General features: G+C 47.8%; 1 pseudogene; it reads left to right on the plus strand.

The window, feature by feature from the left end:
- The first annotated feature begins 12,342 nt into the window (after nucleotides 1-12,342).
- Nucleotides 12,343-14,267, plus strand: LOC146203014 (uncharacterized; annotated as a pseudogene).
- Nucleotides 14,268-15,994: the final 1,727 nt, after the last annotated feature.

The raw sequence follows: 15,994 nt of genomic DNA on the forward strand, positions 1-15,994 counted from the left end.
ACCGCTCCGGGACGAGTCCGGGCGGAGAGCTGCGCGCAGCGGCCGTGGCTGTGCTTTCGTTTCGGCGTCCGCGTGGTCGGCGCTTGCTCAATTTAGGATTATGATCGACGTTTCGCACATTACATGATGCTACGTGCAAGTTTGCTATTGATAAAATGATAGCGGCATGTCATCATCACTAGGCTTTTCCAAGTCATTCGAGGTCTTCCGTTTACAACGAGAAGGAGGCAGTCGTGTGCTTCGCTGAGTGCGCACCCATTTAGTTGCGTTTCAACCACTGTACTAGCGTATTAGATATTACAATCTTGAAATCGGGACACAGTTTGGGGCCATTTATTCAGCGTGCACTTTTCTGGAAACTTACAATTCAGGAGCGTTCAACATTATTGTTCAGCCTGTTCCTCCGTTTTCATTGGAAATTATATTCAAGTCGGTACCACCACCAAAACATACTAACACAAACTGTTGAAAAAGAAACAACACAAGACAGCCAGTTCAACGACACGCCCGCAGGCTCAGGCAATTTTTTTTCTCGTTTGATTATGAAGCCGCGTGATGCACAGAAGACACGCAAGCTTATTTTACAAGCGAATAACTTTCCTCGAAAAAGGTTTATGTGCAAGCGTGATTTTTTCAACTGTCTGATTGATGTTGCCTGTCCAGTAGGTCAGCAGTGGTCGCATTAGTGTGGTTAGGTCCTTAGTGTGACTGCGGTCTTTTCTCTCGCAAATCAACTCCGGAAATTGCACAAAATAGGGAAGAAGGGATGAAACTAACATGCTGCATAGCTTGCTGCTTCTTATGGCCTCCGGGCACTTCATCACCTTGCTAACAAAGGTGCATGGTGATTTTCAGATACCTTAGGCGTCCATCATCAAGAATTTTGATAAGTCGAGGGTTTTGCAGGAATCACAAGGCACACAATTAATAAATGGATGGGGACTAATAAAATAAAATTATTGACACTCTAAAGTAAGCACTAGAAGTTATTTAAACTTTGGTAATATATAGATAATGAAAACACGAGCAGGCACTAAGAACAGAATAAATAAAAATGTTTCATGAGATTCTGTAAAACTATGGATACTTTCTCTTCAAATGGACGTTCAAGGTAACCAGCCAAGAATGCAATCGGTGCTAACTTTATGTCAGCTGCTGGTTTACACCACAAATGAATGAATCCAAGCTGACTCTAAAACTCTCTCGCAGCAGACGTGATATGGCAGTTGGCAAGGTACGACTTTCATAATCACGAATGCCAAGTTTTATAGCTGCCTAATTGTGGATAGGGACATTTGCAGACTGATGCTTGCAAGATGCCAACCTGAACAAAGCATGGCAAAATGTGTATAATCTCAGTCGATATATCTATTTTTTTTCGCTAGTGGTACCTTCAGTATTTTCTCCGAGGTGAAAACTACAGCCCTTGAGTCAACTTTGTCGTTCCCGCCTTTGAATTGCCTTAGGCTGCTAAAAAGCGATAGTATAGACCCGCTTTCAGAGCCTGCTTTAGGGCGTATCGGAAGCTGAAAATAAGATTCGGTTAAATGCAGTGCACTATAGTAAGGCACACAGAAGACATTGTTGTAAGATACTTGATGTGATCAAGAAGGTACTTAATTTGCGCCACTGTGGATCTGGCTGTCATGATTGTTGCTTCGTACGTTTGTTTGGTTAGCCTTTGCTTCGACGTGCCTCCTTGGACCTGAATTCTTCGATATGGCAAAGTCCAACTCTAAGCAAGAGAGTCATTCGTCATCTGACAAATAGAGCGGCTCCTCTTGGTGTCTCCCTGGCTACACTTAAGCGATGTTGGGCAAAGCATACCATTTTGATATCATCGTCATAAAAGTGATCGTGGCGGAGCTATCTTGAAACACACATGCTTCAGGATGACACGGGGGGTTGTCCAGGAGGAAACGAAGTGCAGCTATAACAAGTGGGGAAAATAAAGCTAGTGACCTGCGCACATTAATTTTTTCAAGGTTGTTTGGCTCAACATGAGCCCGCGTGAGTAACTTAACTTGTAATGTGGGCAGTTCGGGAACACGGAGGAGACAGCTGAAGGAAGCAGGATCTTCAGTTTTATGTTCTTCCTGTAATCGTCATCTGTGAAGTGCAGTGAGTATATTAGTGACTTGTCACTCGGCTCCCACCGGCTTCCTTTTCCATCTTAGCCCTCCCGAGATATGTTTTTCAGCCATGCTGCTCGACGTTGTGAATCGCACGGGAACTCATGGTAACCGATCTTTTCTTGCTTTCGTGGTGCACAGCGGCACACAGCAGTTGCCTGGTATGGTGCTGCATACGCTTAGGACGCTGTTGACACAGGCACCGATGACACGCATGCAGAACTATCAGAACCACGCCGTTATACTAAGTAGTCAAAACGATAACATGCGCCAACTCAGCCAGCGCGCTCCTTCTGCGTCGTCTGCTCGTCTGTGCCGGCGGCGCCTTGTCATGGAGTGGTGGCGCCCCCGCGGAGAATGACGGCGGAAACTGTAACTTCTCCCAATACGCGCTTCCCCAGCCATTGAGGTAATTGAGGCGCGACGCGACGGGCCGCACCCAGTGCGCCTCTATTGAGCGGCAGTGGTTTTGATGTCCGTGCGTTTTAATGCGCGCGGCTGCCTGCCGATCTGCTGTGTGGGCTGGTGGGAGGAGGAGGACAAAGCATCTTTATTTATTTAGTCAGCGAGTGGGGGGGGGGGGGGGGGGGGGGGGGGGGGGGGGGGGGGGGGGGGGGGTTGGGAGGGGACCTTCAGTCCAGGGTACCGTTGGCCGTGACTGCGGTAACAGCGCGGCGAGCCAGGCATTGCTGGCGCTCGGGCAGGGGTCCTGCAGGGTGGCCTCCCAATCTTTCATGCAGGGGTGGGGGAAAGGGCTTAAAGAAGGGGTAGCTTGGCACGTGGTAGAGCGTTGCCCGCTCACCACAATGTGGGCAGTCAGGGGAATAAAGGGAGGGGTGCCAGAGGTTTAGGAGAAATGGTGTAATAAAGGTATCAGTTTACAGGCGGCGGTAAGTTGCTGCTTCTTGAGTAGACAGGGTGGGAGAAGGGAGAGATAATGTATGGTGAGACAGCCTGTAGTGTTCAAGCAGTTTTGTGTATGTAAGGATCGGGGAGGCATACGTGTGATCTGGGAGAGGGGAGGCTCGGGGAAGGAGCGCGCGAGCGTGTCGATGGGCAGTGTTAGGTTTGTGGTTTGCGCGCCCCTCGGTAGCGTTGGCCTGGCGGCTCCGTGGACGGCGGACGGCATGAAAGGTGCCAGCAAAGACGAGGCGTCTTTTAACGAAACAACCTTTACTAAAACATCATGAAGTAGCGGGCAGAGAAGCTGACACGGAGAGAATACAGACACTCTCACACAGCTGGTGTCTAGCGTCGTAACAACGGCGCGTCAAAGTAGTCTCTATCTCAGCGGAGTCGGCCGCTTCTTTTTATAGGTTTTCCAGTTCACAGGGAAAGGGTAAACCCTCACAGGAAAGGGAGAGCCAAACACGTTTGGGCAAGATGGGATGACTCAATCGCAGGTGGTCCGACCTCATCTCCTCCACCTCCTGCAGACGGGCGAGAGCGGCGCACTCTCTCACGAGCTCCAGGCTTGGCCGGCGTTTGCACACACATGCACGCACACACATTTGGCGCGTGGCAGGATCACGTTGAGACTCGCCCGCGGGAGGAAGCGTTGCGCGGCCGATGAACGGCGCCGAAATGGCCGATCCGCTCGCGGTTCTGCCTGTTGCTATGCGGTGGCCGCGTCAGCTGTCCCACTTGTCGGTGGGGAAACGTAACAGCAGCTTCACTGCCGGGCATCGACTGGTGTCCCGGAATCCAGATCACACTGATACTTTTCGGAGGATTAGCGGCGAGGATTCGGCGGCTGGCGGCGTCGATGCGTCCGCGAAGATAGTTACGGCAGGCCGTGCGGGAATATGGCATGATGGTAGCGTGTGCATTAGTGGTGGCGGCGAGAGCAATGGCTGCTTCTTCGGGAATACTCGGTTCGGTGGTGCGAAGAGAGGCATAGTTGAGGAGAGTGCCCGCTGGAGATGTCACGATAATGGCCATGTGTCCGTTAACAGGGCCAGCAGCGTCTACGTACAGAGTATTCGGTTGGCTGTCCCATATTCGAGAGAGGTGAGAGGCTCTTGCCTGTCGGCGGTCTTGGTGATATTCTGCATGCATGTGCTTGGGAAGTGGTTTGACGGTAATGGCTCGGCGGATATTCTGTGGCAGATCTTCGCGGTTTTGGGTGTTGTAGGGCGGGGCAATATTGAGAGCTTGAAGGACATGTCTTTCAGTGTACGAGGCCGCTAAGCGGACAAGTTGCGCCAGGCGATGTGCTTCATGCAACTCTGCAATGGTGTTATGAACGCCAAGTTGGAGTAAGCGGTCAGTAGACGTGCAGTAGGGAAGCCCCAGGGCTGTCTTGACCGCTTTTCTGACAAGAGTGTTCCACCGATTGAGCTCCTGCTTACGAAGCGGAAGGTATGGCGTGCCGTAGGTAATGCGGGCGATAATGAATGCGTTGACCAGCTGCAGTGCGTCTCGCTCCCTAATGCCGTAGTTTGGATGTTTAACTCGTTGAAGCATTCGTACAATTTGATCGGTAGTGTTGACTAAATGATTGAGAGTAGAGGAATGGGAGCAGCCGTTAGGGATTACGAGGCCGAGGATCTTGATCTCCTGCTTCACTTCTATCATTTGGCCGTCCAGGATGACCTCAATTGGCGAGGTGTTACTGTAAGGAGGATGTCACCGGCGGTCAATAATAAGAATTTCAGATTTCTCAGGGGCACAGGAAAGGCCACGAGAAGCGGCATAGGCACTGACTAGGTCTGTCGCCGCTTGGAGGTTGTCTTGAATTTCGCCTTCATTACCATGGGCAGTCCAAAAGGTCACATCGTCAGCGTAGATGGCATGTCGAACTCCTGGAAGGCTGTTGAGCTTATTGGGAATGTCCTTCATAATGAGGTTGAAAAGCAGTGGTGAAAGTATCGCGCCTTGAGGTGTGCCTCTAGGGCCCAGACTGATGTGTGTGGAATAAAACAGCGTAAGGAACGGGACGAAACACGAAGGAAGGGAGACAAAGACACAGGCGCTGTTTTATTTCATTATGCAGTACCAACTAGCCCGGCATCTTGCACTTCTGATGTGTGTGGAAGTAGCTCCGTCCATATTAAGGATGGCTTTCCTATTGGTTATAGGAAAGCTCGTACATAGTTGTAGGTACGATAACCACAGTTGATGGAGTTCAGGCTGGAAAGAATGCTGCTATGGGTAACGTTATCGAAGGCACCACGCAAATTTAAAGCCAGGATGGCGCGTACTTGATGTCGATTTGGGTGCGTGAGAACTTCCGATTTCAGTTGGATTAGGCTATTTTGTATAGAGAGGTGGGCGCGGAAGCCAAATATAGAGTGCGGAAGGATGCCTTCATCTTCAACATGTCTAGTGAGACGGGTATTAATAACTCGCTCAAACAGCTTCCCCAAGCAAGAAGTAAGGGAAACAGGGCGAAGGTGCTCAAGTGAGTAGGGTTTCTTGGGCTTTGGAATAAAGCGGATTTCCGCAGTCTTCCACGAGTTAGGAATAATTCCTTGTGGCCAACAATTACTGTTGAAATATTCAGTCAAAGCCTCGAGGGCTAAATCGTCAAGGTTAAAGAGAAGTTTGCCATTGATACGATCTGGCCCCGGCGCTGCACATTTCCGCATAGCGGCCAGAGCTGTGCGCAGTTCCGCAGCGGTGATACCAGCATCTAGGGCAGGATTCTGTGTACCTGTGTAGTCTGGGTAGGAGCTAGAGGGTTCGGTGCAGAGATACTTTTGAGTAAGCGTTGCAAACAGATCCTCGTTTGTACCTGCGAATCCGTGAATAATTCTTCGTAGTGCTGCTTTCTGTTCGGTATTTCGGTTAGCTGGATCAATAAGGACGCGTAGAATGTTCCAGGTTTTGGAAACGCCGAGTTTGCCCCGGAGGTTATCGCATATAGTACGCCGGTTTTGATGGGATAGAGTAGTTGCGTAATCGGCCGCCAGGCGGGTGAGGTCGGCGATCCGTTGCTTAAGATTGCGATTAAGCTTTTGCTTTTTCCAGCGCCTTGTTAGGGCGCGGCGGGCTTCCCACAGGTGACAGGTGAAGTAGGTGGGGGTCAACAGTCGGAGTCTCATCAAATGTGCGGAGCGTTTTGGTGTGCTTCTTGACCTGTGCGAGTTCGTCAGATACCCATTCGTCGATATCTGATATATGCTCCGGGTGGGTAGTAGACATAGCCTCGCGCCATTTGTCCTATCTAACAATGTTGGCAGTACCTAAAGACCGATTGCACTTGTTACTTACTATAGTGGTAGATAGAATACAATGATCACTGCCTAGTGTTTCATTTAAGTTTGTCCAAGAGGGATGATGACAATTTTTTACAAAGGTGATATCGGGACAAGTGTCCCGAAAGACGCTGTTACCCATTCATGCGGGGTACGAAGGGTCCGTTAGCGTAGTGAGGGCTTCATTAGATGTCAGGTCTACAAACTTGCGTTCCTTAGGTGTGGCAGACGGATAACCCCAGGCGGGTTGTGGTGCATTGGAATCTGCGGCGATGACGGCTGGGGCACGGCCCACGTGTTTAAGAAAGCGTTTGATGAAGAAACTGAAGTTGTGACTTCTTTTACGCGGACTGCTGTACACATTTAAAATATGTACACTTTGACTGCCACGAGAAAGGGGGATCAGTTCAAGATAGCAATGGTCAATATTATCATCAAGGGAATCGTGCAAGACACCAGTGTATTCTCTATGGACAAGTATACAAGTAATGGGGGGCTCTGGCGGGTACTGTATCCCGAGAGGCGAATCGGAGAGCGGGTAACTTCTTGAAGAAGAATTACGGCAGGGGGATCACTGGAGTGAAGCATAAATTGCTGAAGAGAGGCTTGTTTATGTTGGAATCCCCTGCAATTCCACTGCCACATAGTTAATATTCTTCTGGCGGTCATGATTCTGTTTCTTCTTCCTCAGTGTCTATACCATGGTGGTAGAGGCCCCACGGAGTTTCTGCTTTTTACGGCGGACTTCGGTTTCTGCATGCAGAGCCTTGAGGGCTGAGTCAATGTAGCTGCGAGTTTTGGATTGTTCTTGATTCATGCGCTGATGAATAGTTTGTTCAAAAATAGCTAATTGGTTATTGAGTGTTTCTTTGTATTCTCAGAATTCTTGCACTGGTTCACGGAGCGCAGAGTCAGACGGGGGTGATGTGGAAGCTGGCGTGAGAGGTTCAGCGTTGTGAGTGGGTGTCTTTTTGAGTGCCTTGGTTTCTTTGAAAAGTTCGGCTAATTGTTTTTTCAACCAGGCGTTTTCTTTTTTAGCTCTGTAAGGAGTGGATGTTCAGATAAGGAGGGTAAGAGGGGAGGCCACTCTGCAGTACTCAACAAACCAGTGTTACACGATTTGGACGCTGCTGATGACTGGCCCTCACTGGAGGGGGCGAACGAGACAGTCCGCGATGATGTCTGGGGCCCATCCTTGCGATCCTTGGTCGTACTCTGCTTCAGGGTTGGGTCACCGGTGCTGTTCCTAAAGCCCGAATCAGAGCTTGAACGGGAGTGGGCACTGGAAGGCGGTTGGGTAGCTGAGGCTAACGATTGTGGCGGGCAGTCTTCCATTTGCCCTATGATTTTAGGCACTTGGGGAGCTTGTTCTCTTGGTTTCGTGTTTGGCTGGACGAATTTCTTACATTCCTTGTAGTTTAATCGATGGGGTTCACTACACAGGGTACACTGGGGTTGACACTTATGGTCATCTGCAGGGTCAGGGGTGCCGTAGTCAGGGCACACGACATTGGCCGGATGCGGGCAGACGTCAGACCTATGTCCGGCCTCTCCACAGTAATCACAAGCTGGGCGAGTATTGAGATAGATGAAACATCGACGTTCGACCCAGAAATCATTAACAGTGAAAGGGACTTTTTTGCCTTCAAAAACGATAACCGCCGTGTTCGTTTTGCCAAGGCGGCGCACTCCGAGGATGACGTGCGTGCGCGAGTGAAAGTGTTTGGTGAGAACGCCGTCAGTGGCGTTCGGGTCAATGTTGTGAACCACACCTTTACAGGAGAAGTCCGGTGTGGTACGTGACATAGGAATTGACAGCATATTGTTTGTCTTCCAAGGTTAAGGTGGTGACGTGAGCAAGGTTCGTAGCGTCGTCCACATGTGAAGTGCCGATAACCAGGATGTTTTGGCTGCTCAAAATTCAGATATGGGGCGCCGTCAAGAGCGTCATACCTTGCGCGGCTTGCATAAGGGCGGTATTCCCAGCATGAGCATGTTGGTCCCAGTAACGGAGATCGAGGCGGTCTTTTGACCGTATACTCACTTTGTATGGAAAGTTGTTAAGGCTTGGTAAGCGCGGAGTGCGCGGAGGAGTCTTGGGCTTGCTCGAGGGTGGTTTTAGGATGTCCGGCGTTCCGTGATCGGTTTGGTGCCGGTCCGAATTGGCCCGGAGATGGTTTTCCAGCTTGTATCAGCAGTAGACAACGGCTTCGTGTTCTTTCCTGTGCTCGGGAGACTGCCAAAGGTCCGCTGGCTAGGGTCGTAGCCCTGGATGACGTTCATGGCTGGAAAAGTAATGCTGTATCCGTTGCCACTACGGAACGCCGGTCAGGAAGGAACGCCGCAGGGCGCCGTTCCGCCGGAACGCGCTTAGCCCTGATTAGGGCTAAGGCGGCGGGTGCTGTCACGGACTGTCACGGACCAATTGTTAATGGGCAAGGCTGCATCTATGCTACTACACTGCACTTATCACAAAACCACAAGCCCCATCTTCTTTGGCCAATTACTTGATGAAACTAACGGAGACAGATGTCACACACCACAGACTGGTCATCTCGCAACATATTTCTGCATATATACGTTGCATTTGAATTTCATGCCTTTCCACTTAGCTTCAACTGTTGCCAGCATTACTAGTCACCCACCGTTTCTGAAAAATTTTTTTTATGCTGTTGGGATCAGCATCCTTGTTAACGATGGTCTCTGTCATTCTCGATGCTATCATTTTCACATCTTCCTCACTTGGAAGAACGAAGAAAATGACAAGCCTTGAGCAGACAAAAAAACTAGGGAGACTCCTAATCTCCACCTGTAAGGGTATGATGCGCCAGCGTTATTTGCTCTTTTCTGCAGATTCCATTGTGGATTCCCATTAATTTGCATGCCCTTTGCTACAAACGTAATTATTAATTCCTTAATTCATGTCTCTGTTATCTCAGACATACTCATTAGCATACGGTCATAGGCTGCCCTGTTATGTGATAGACAACCTGGCATAGACCTCTGTAAGCCTCGCGTTAACCAAACTGTACAAATATGCCACCATGGCCTAGGAGTTACTCGGAGCTGAAACGTCCCAGAACATATTTCAAATATAACTTTGTAAGCTTGAGTTAACAGCTCCTGCCATGTCGTGTGGCTTCGTGACATTTGGCTCGTGGCACTTTTGGCTTGGACACAGGGTCGATCTGTTAATCATACTGGTTAACATGCATGAAAAATACGTTTTCACACTAACAGGTGGCAAATGGTCAAGTGGTGTACTGCAGATTTTGAAATGTATACCTATATGCATGCAAGGGTGGCATCATCACATAACATGATCAAGAGTTCTGTCAGTACCTGCAGTTCATGGCACTTCAATGCCCATTAAAGGACCACCTCAGACAATGGTTGTAACCACAAGACCTGTTGTAACAGCGTGCTGACACCATTCCACTGAACGATGTACATGTATATGCATACCTTAGATAGCTCATGATTGTGGACCTCGTTTATTTCTATGACTTCCAAGGAGTTCCTGTCATCAGAAACCCTACACTTTATGAAATCGGGACAGCTGTCTTGAAAGACGATGAAAAGAAATAACCAGGTTACCTTGCCACAATGCTAAATTACAGAGGGTGAATATGCTGCATGAAGATACCAAGAAGCTTGTACAAAGAAAAGTGAGAGTGAAATTCTTCATTTCATCAAGAAAAAGAGAGTGAAGATACCAAGAAGCTTATACAAAGTGAGAGTGAAATGGCAGGATTTTTGAAACATTGAAATAAACAACAAACTACACTTTGTCAAACCCGTCATCGAGGAGTGGAAATCATGCAGTCATCAAAAACACAACATGGAGGACATTTTAGGTCATGTTCACAAAAAACACACCCACACCTGACACACAGCTTCATACTTATAAAAGAGGACAAATAAATATGCAAGGAATGTGGAGATGAACTAATAATAAACCATATCTTACTTACACATGCGCCAGACTCGAGAAAATAAGAGGAAAACATTTTTGTACAATTTTGCAACAGATCCCTTTCGATCCCGGCATGATTCTAGGAGACTTGCAAATTCCCTGCATTTTTGGTTTCCTAAAATATTCCTAAACAAGCTACATCCTAAAGAACATTTTTGTCACTACACACAAAATAAATACATTAAACCTTGTTCTTAGTGCATGGCAGCATTAGTCGCTTATGCACCATAAAAATAAACACAACGCTGTAAGGTATACCTTGGTTAGCTAAGTTATATAGTGTGGTCCTTATTCATGTGGACAGCGCTGTCATGAGGATCTATCTCCAAGCGATCGGAAAGTGACCTATTCCAATCATTTTAGAAACTGAAGGTGATTCTACAGATCTCTAAAGACGCGCGTGTGTTTGGTTTCGACTGGAGTGCTCAACTGTTTTATCAACGTCTGTCTGCTTTGACAGCCTGGTGTAAAACTGTTAGAGAATACATATTTGAACATTTAACGCGTTTCTGAAAGCGTTGCTTTCAATTACGGAGCCCACAAAAAGCAGGTGAATGTCAAACGCCGCCTAGATAGGCTTTCTAGCAAGACAGCGGTGTAGCGTGGAAAATCGCTCCGCCGATCCATCGCTGGCGCCGCTGACTTGAAAGGCGAACTGTTCAATCTTATCTACTGACCACACCTGAAACACTGAATTGCGCATGATCAAGGCAGAATTTCTCTAACACTGAGCACTGGTAGCTATCGATTTCGCGCCCAATATTGTGAAAATCTGTAATCTCTCCGATCATTGATACGTCCACGGTTGAACATTTATGCGCCTCGGGGTAGGCCAGCCGTGGGAACATGGATGCGTGGTTGTAGCAACGATCACTTGCATGGCACACTCTGCAAAATTCCAAGAGTCAGTTTCTGCAACGAAATGTGCACCACACATTTTCTACCGCGTACCTAGACCGGCGAGGCATGCGTATCTCCCGCTCGTTTCAAAGCTGCGGCTGTCAGTCGGATCACGCTAACCTCGAGCATGCGGGGGTTTAAACTACATGTACGCAAAATTCAACGACGAGAAAAAGATGCAGGCTGAGCACTTGCCTAGTCTTCCCCTAAGTACCAAACAGCATTGCTATTCGTAGAGAATTCAGATCATTCGCGCTTCCGGCTTTCCGGTTGTGCACTTATGTATTGCGGTGCAGCAGGTCTTCGCCTGTACGAGTCGACGTGCAGCTCACCGCAGTAGCAGAGTAGGCATCTAGTAGATTCGGCATGTCTTTTGCCACGGCTCTGAGGTAGAATTTGAACGAGGAATTTAGCTAGAAACATCCTGTTTCCTCTGTTTGCATGTGAGGAACGAGCATAATGCCATTTCACATACAGCATATATACATACTTTAAACGGCCGAATTTTATGCACGGCGAGGTGTGTTTGTTGTGCCGGCGCTCGATCTTCTTCGGAGGTCAATGCAGGACCTAAGACAGCGTAAATGCAAGGAATAGCTCGCTTGCATTACGGGCAGATGGAAGTGATAGTCGAAACGAAAGCTGGTCGCATCGCCTGCAGCTACGTGCGTGACCAGCGATGCTTGCCATACACAATCCTGAGTGAAGACCGTGATCTATGTTAGAATGGATGAACTCTCCGCAGCGCCTCATCGAGAGTCGCGGCAAACTGATATCATAGCGTAGCAAGCGGAATGCGGACATAGGCATTTGACGTGCATATAGCCATGAGCCGGTATATCGACGCCCGCCGTATCTTTACGAAAATCGAATGGGTACGTCGGACGTACCTTTAGACACTTCGAATTTTAAACGCTAGAGTCTCACATATGCTTTCAGGTTGCACCAAAGGAAGGCTAAAGCATCATTAGCCTCTGCCACGCCTCAGCAATCAGCCTCAGTTCCACCTCACACTCTTGGTGAAGACGAGCCATCAAGCAGCGACGATGCAGGCCCCTCGAATGCAGGTCCCCTCATTCAACAGCCATCCAATCTGGATCTGCTTTGCGTAGCTGTTGATTCAGTAAGAACAACTATGGGAGACAGGGTGAGTGATCTGGGATGGGCACTTGGCAAAGTTTCTCACTATTTTTATGCAGAGCTGTCACTGCATAGTTGGTTATGCTGGTTTTGAAGCTTGCGCACTAATTTTTAAAAATTGCACTAATTTTCCCATGTGGTCTTGCCATAGCTCTGGGTGGTTTATAATGGCTGTGCGATAAAAATAAATGTCATCATTATGGGCAGCATTATTAAAGTGCATATTGCAATTAATTAAACTCATAGAAATTCATCTTTTGTTTATGTGAAGTGCACACTGCCCGAGCTTGGGGGGCCCAATTACATTTCAACAGCTGCCTGCATGCTGTGTTTGTTATGAATTGAAGCTTTAACTGTTAATTTATGTATATTCTCTCTTTACACTGCAACTGATTAATGTGCTGAGTATTTTTTTTTTGCGATGTTTATTAATCACCAGCATTTATTTTGTTTTTCTGTGCAGGCTTGCCAAACAGACGACCACGCACGCTTTCCAGGCACATTTTCAGTGTCTTTATGTTCCTCACGAGACAATGAACCGTGCACTCAAGTGAACCACAAAGGTGTTTGTGACGCTGAAGTCCAGTGCAAGCACCATGTGGTTTCCCGCCAGTCTGGTAGAGACTCTAGGACAGCTTGCTTCACAGGGTATGACAGCATCCAAGTCTGCACAGCTGCCATGAGACTTGTCCCTTGATGTATTTGCCCTCTTGCTAAGCATAATTGCCTCGTTCTGCAGAGCGGTCATGTGATGTTTAAATGACCGACAGACATGGGTTATTCTTGATGAAGATTAAGCTTGGGATCACTTATTCTTCCTTAGCAGTGCTTTTTTTTTCTGTATCAAGAAATGCTGTGTCTCGCCACTTTAATAGCGTCCTTCGAACATTGAGCGTTTCCACACAGAAGTGGATATATCGCCCTCCTGTGGATGTCGCTAGGCAGACAATGCCATATTGCTTCAAAGCACATTACAAGGAGTGTTCAATGATAAGTGACTGTACTAAGGTCCATACAGAACAACCCTGAACTGTGCAGAAGCAAGAGGGTTCTACTTATGTTGAAGACAACGCAGAGGGCTATGGAACGAAAAAGGTAGGGGTAACATTAAGAGATGGAAAGCGTGCAGAGTGGGTCAGAGAAATGACTCAAGCTACTCTAGTGGAAATCAAGAAAAAGAAATGGGCATGGAAATCAAGAAAACGAAATGGGCATGGGCAGGACATGTAGTATGAAGAGAGGATAACCGATGCTCGCTTAGGGTAACAAACTGGATTCCAAGGGAAGGAAAGCGTAGCAGGGGGCGGCAGAAAGTTAGGTGAGCGGATGAGGTTAAGAAGTTCGCAGGGGTCAAGTGGATGCAGCTAGCACAGAACCGGGTTAAGTGGAGGAATATGGGAGAGGCTTTCGCCCTGCAATGGGTATAGTCAGGCTGATGATGGTGTGCAGCAGCAAAGAGTGCTGTATTCACACTACAGGGGTAGATATATACACTAAAATTCCTTGTTGGAATCACACCATGTGGAACAGTTTGCTTCCACTCGAAAGCAGATGGAGGCAGCTGCTCCGATACCTTTATTACAGTGGACTCTGGATTTCTAGAGCTGGTGCAACCAGGCGATGCTGTGATTGCTGACAAGGGGTTTCCAGGCATAAGGGTAAGCCTTGAAGGTGCACAGGCTGTATTAGTGATGCCCTCTTTTTTTAAAGGAAATGACCAATTTTCAGAAAGTGAGGCGCACGAGACATATATCATATGCACAAGTACGAATTCCCGTAGAAAGGATTATCCAGCGTATCAAGATGTACACTATACTTAACACACGTGTGCCCACAGGGCTGATTCCAGCAATGAGTGACATATTTCATGTCTGTTGCATTTTAGCAAATCTAGTCACCTATTATATGCATGAAAAGTGATTATTGAAACTGTGCACCCCCTTGAGTGCATCAGTGAGCAGGCCTGTACTACTTTTGCAGAAATATGTATTCTATACAAACAGTTCACAGTTTCTTTTTCTTGGTGAGGGTGGGGAGCAGCCAAGTAAAGTAAAAATCCTGTAAGGCTTGCATAGCTGAACATAGAACGCTGTTGTCCCCCTGTACAGTGACAGTAACGCTGGGTTTGGTTGAGTAGACAAAGAAAAAGCGTTCAGTCAGGTTGCATATATACATAAGCAGTTGCACCTGTGTATATATTGGTGGCTAGGTCACAGGGTCAGTTTGTCGTTCACATACTTAATGTAGTGTACAAATGTCAGTAGCTGCTCTGCATCAATAATGAAGTTGCCTCTCCTTGAGAACAGACATTTTATCTCGAGCAGGCAGACGCCATTTACAGTTTCAAAAAGCCCATCGTGGCTTCCACAAAGCCATAGCTGTGTTCTGTGCACAAGTCCAGTCTGGAAAAGAGAAGTCATTTTCTGCAATACATGTCATGTCAGTCCACACTTCATGAATTCATGAAATAAAGAGGGCAGGAAACAATGCGGTGGTTATGTGCATCCATATGAGCAATAGGAGTATCCATTGTGTGAGCTTTTAAGTCAAACAGGTCACATATACATTACCTCTACCACATGTGTGCCAGCTTTCTCTTCAAACTCCTTGCGTGCCACTGGCTCCATCTTCATGCCTGAAAAAACAATTTCCATTACCCAAACATGCGATGGTCTGATGTTGGGGAACATAACATATGAAGTGGCCTCTGTATAAAACCCTCGACCATTGAAGATAGTTTTCAGAAGGTCTTGGGGTGACTTCCTTGTTCTCAGGATTGTGTGTGCCTGTGATCACGTTATTCTTGGCTTTCTTTCTTGGTGCCACCTGTCAGAACATTTAAGAGATGAATTCTATTACTGCTATGAAATCTGACATTTTGGCAAAGAGGAGAAACACGCACCAAAAATTACTAGCCTGCCCCTTCGTCAAGGCACATAGCCGCAGAGAACTTGTGCATTTTATATGTTTTATGCAGTAGTCAGCCACTTCTGTTGTCATCTCTTCTTCATACTCTTTTTTCTTATCACTACCTTTAGAAACTCTACAACAACTTTTAAACTGTGCAAAGCTCTCTTTTGGCTCATGCAAAACTGTTTTAAATTGTGTTATGTCTTCCTCCAACACTATTTCGTTTATAATATCCCGGAGGACCGTCTTGCATGACCCCTCGTGTTGTGGGCGCCACTGACGACAGCGCCCCAAGCGGCAAGCTAACCAGGCGGACCGCCAGGAGACCCCTGCATGGGCGACCGCGCCAAGGAGAGCGAAAACGGGTGCCATTACCTGATGTATAAATAAAGAGTTTCGCTTGTTATACCGGCTACGTCTACCACATGGTGGCAGCGGCGGGATAACCAACGCAGTGTGACACCCAGAAGGAGAGCGAGCCCAACGTAAGCGGCTGCAGCGTCATGCCAGACACTCGTGGCGCGAAAGAAGAGCGCGCGAGCGGCACTCCGAGAATGACGTTCAACCCGCTCGCCGCGGAACTGCCGACAAAGCTCGATTTCCGCAAGCCCGAAGATTGGACACGATGGCACCGCAGGTGGGAACGCTACCGACTCATCTCCGGTCTGACAGGACAGGACGAGACGACGCAAATCAACACATTACTCTACGCTATGGGCGAAGAAGCGGAGGACGTG

Source organism: Amblyomma maculatum, chromosome 1, assembly GCF_055883805.1.
Source record: "Amblyomma maculatum isolate TAMU_Amacu chromosome 1, ASM5588380v1, whole genome shotgun sequence".
NCBI classification, from domain to species: domain Eukaryota; kingdom Metazoa; phylum Arthropoda; class Arachnida; order Ixodida; family Ixodidae; genus Amblyomma; species Amblyomma maculatum.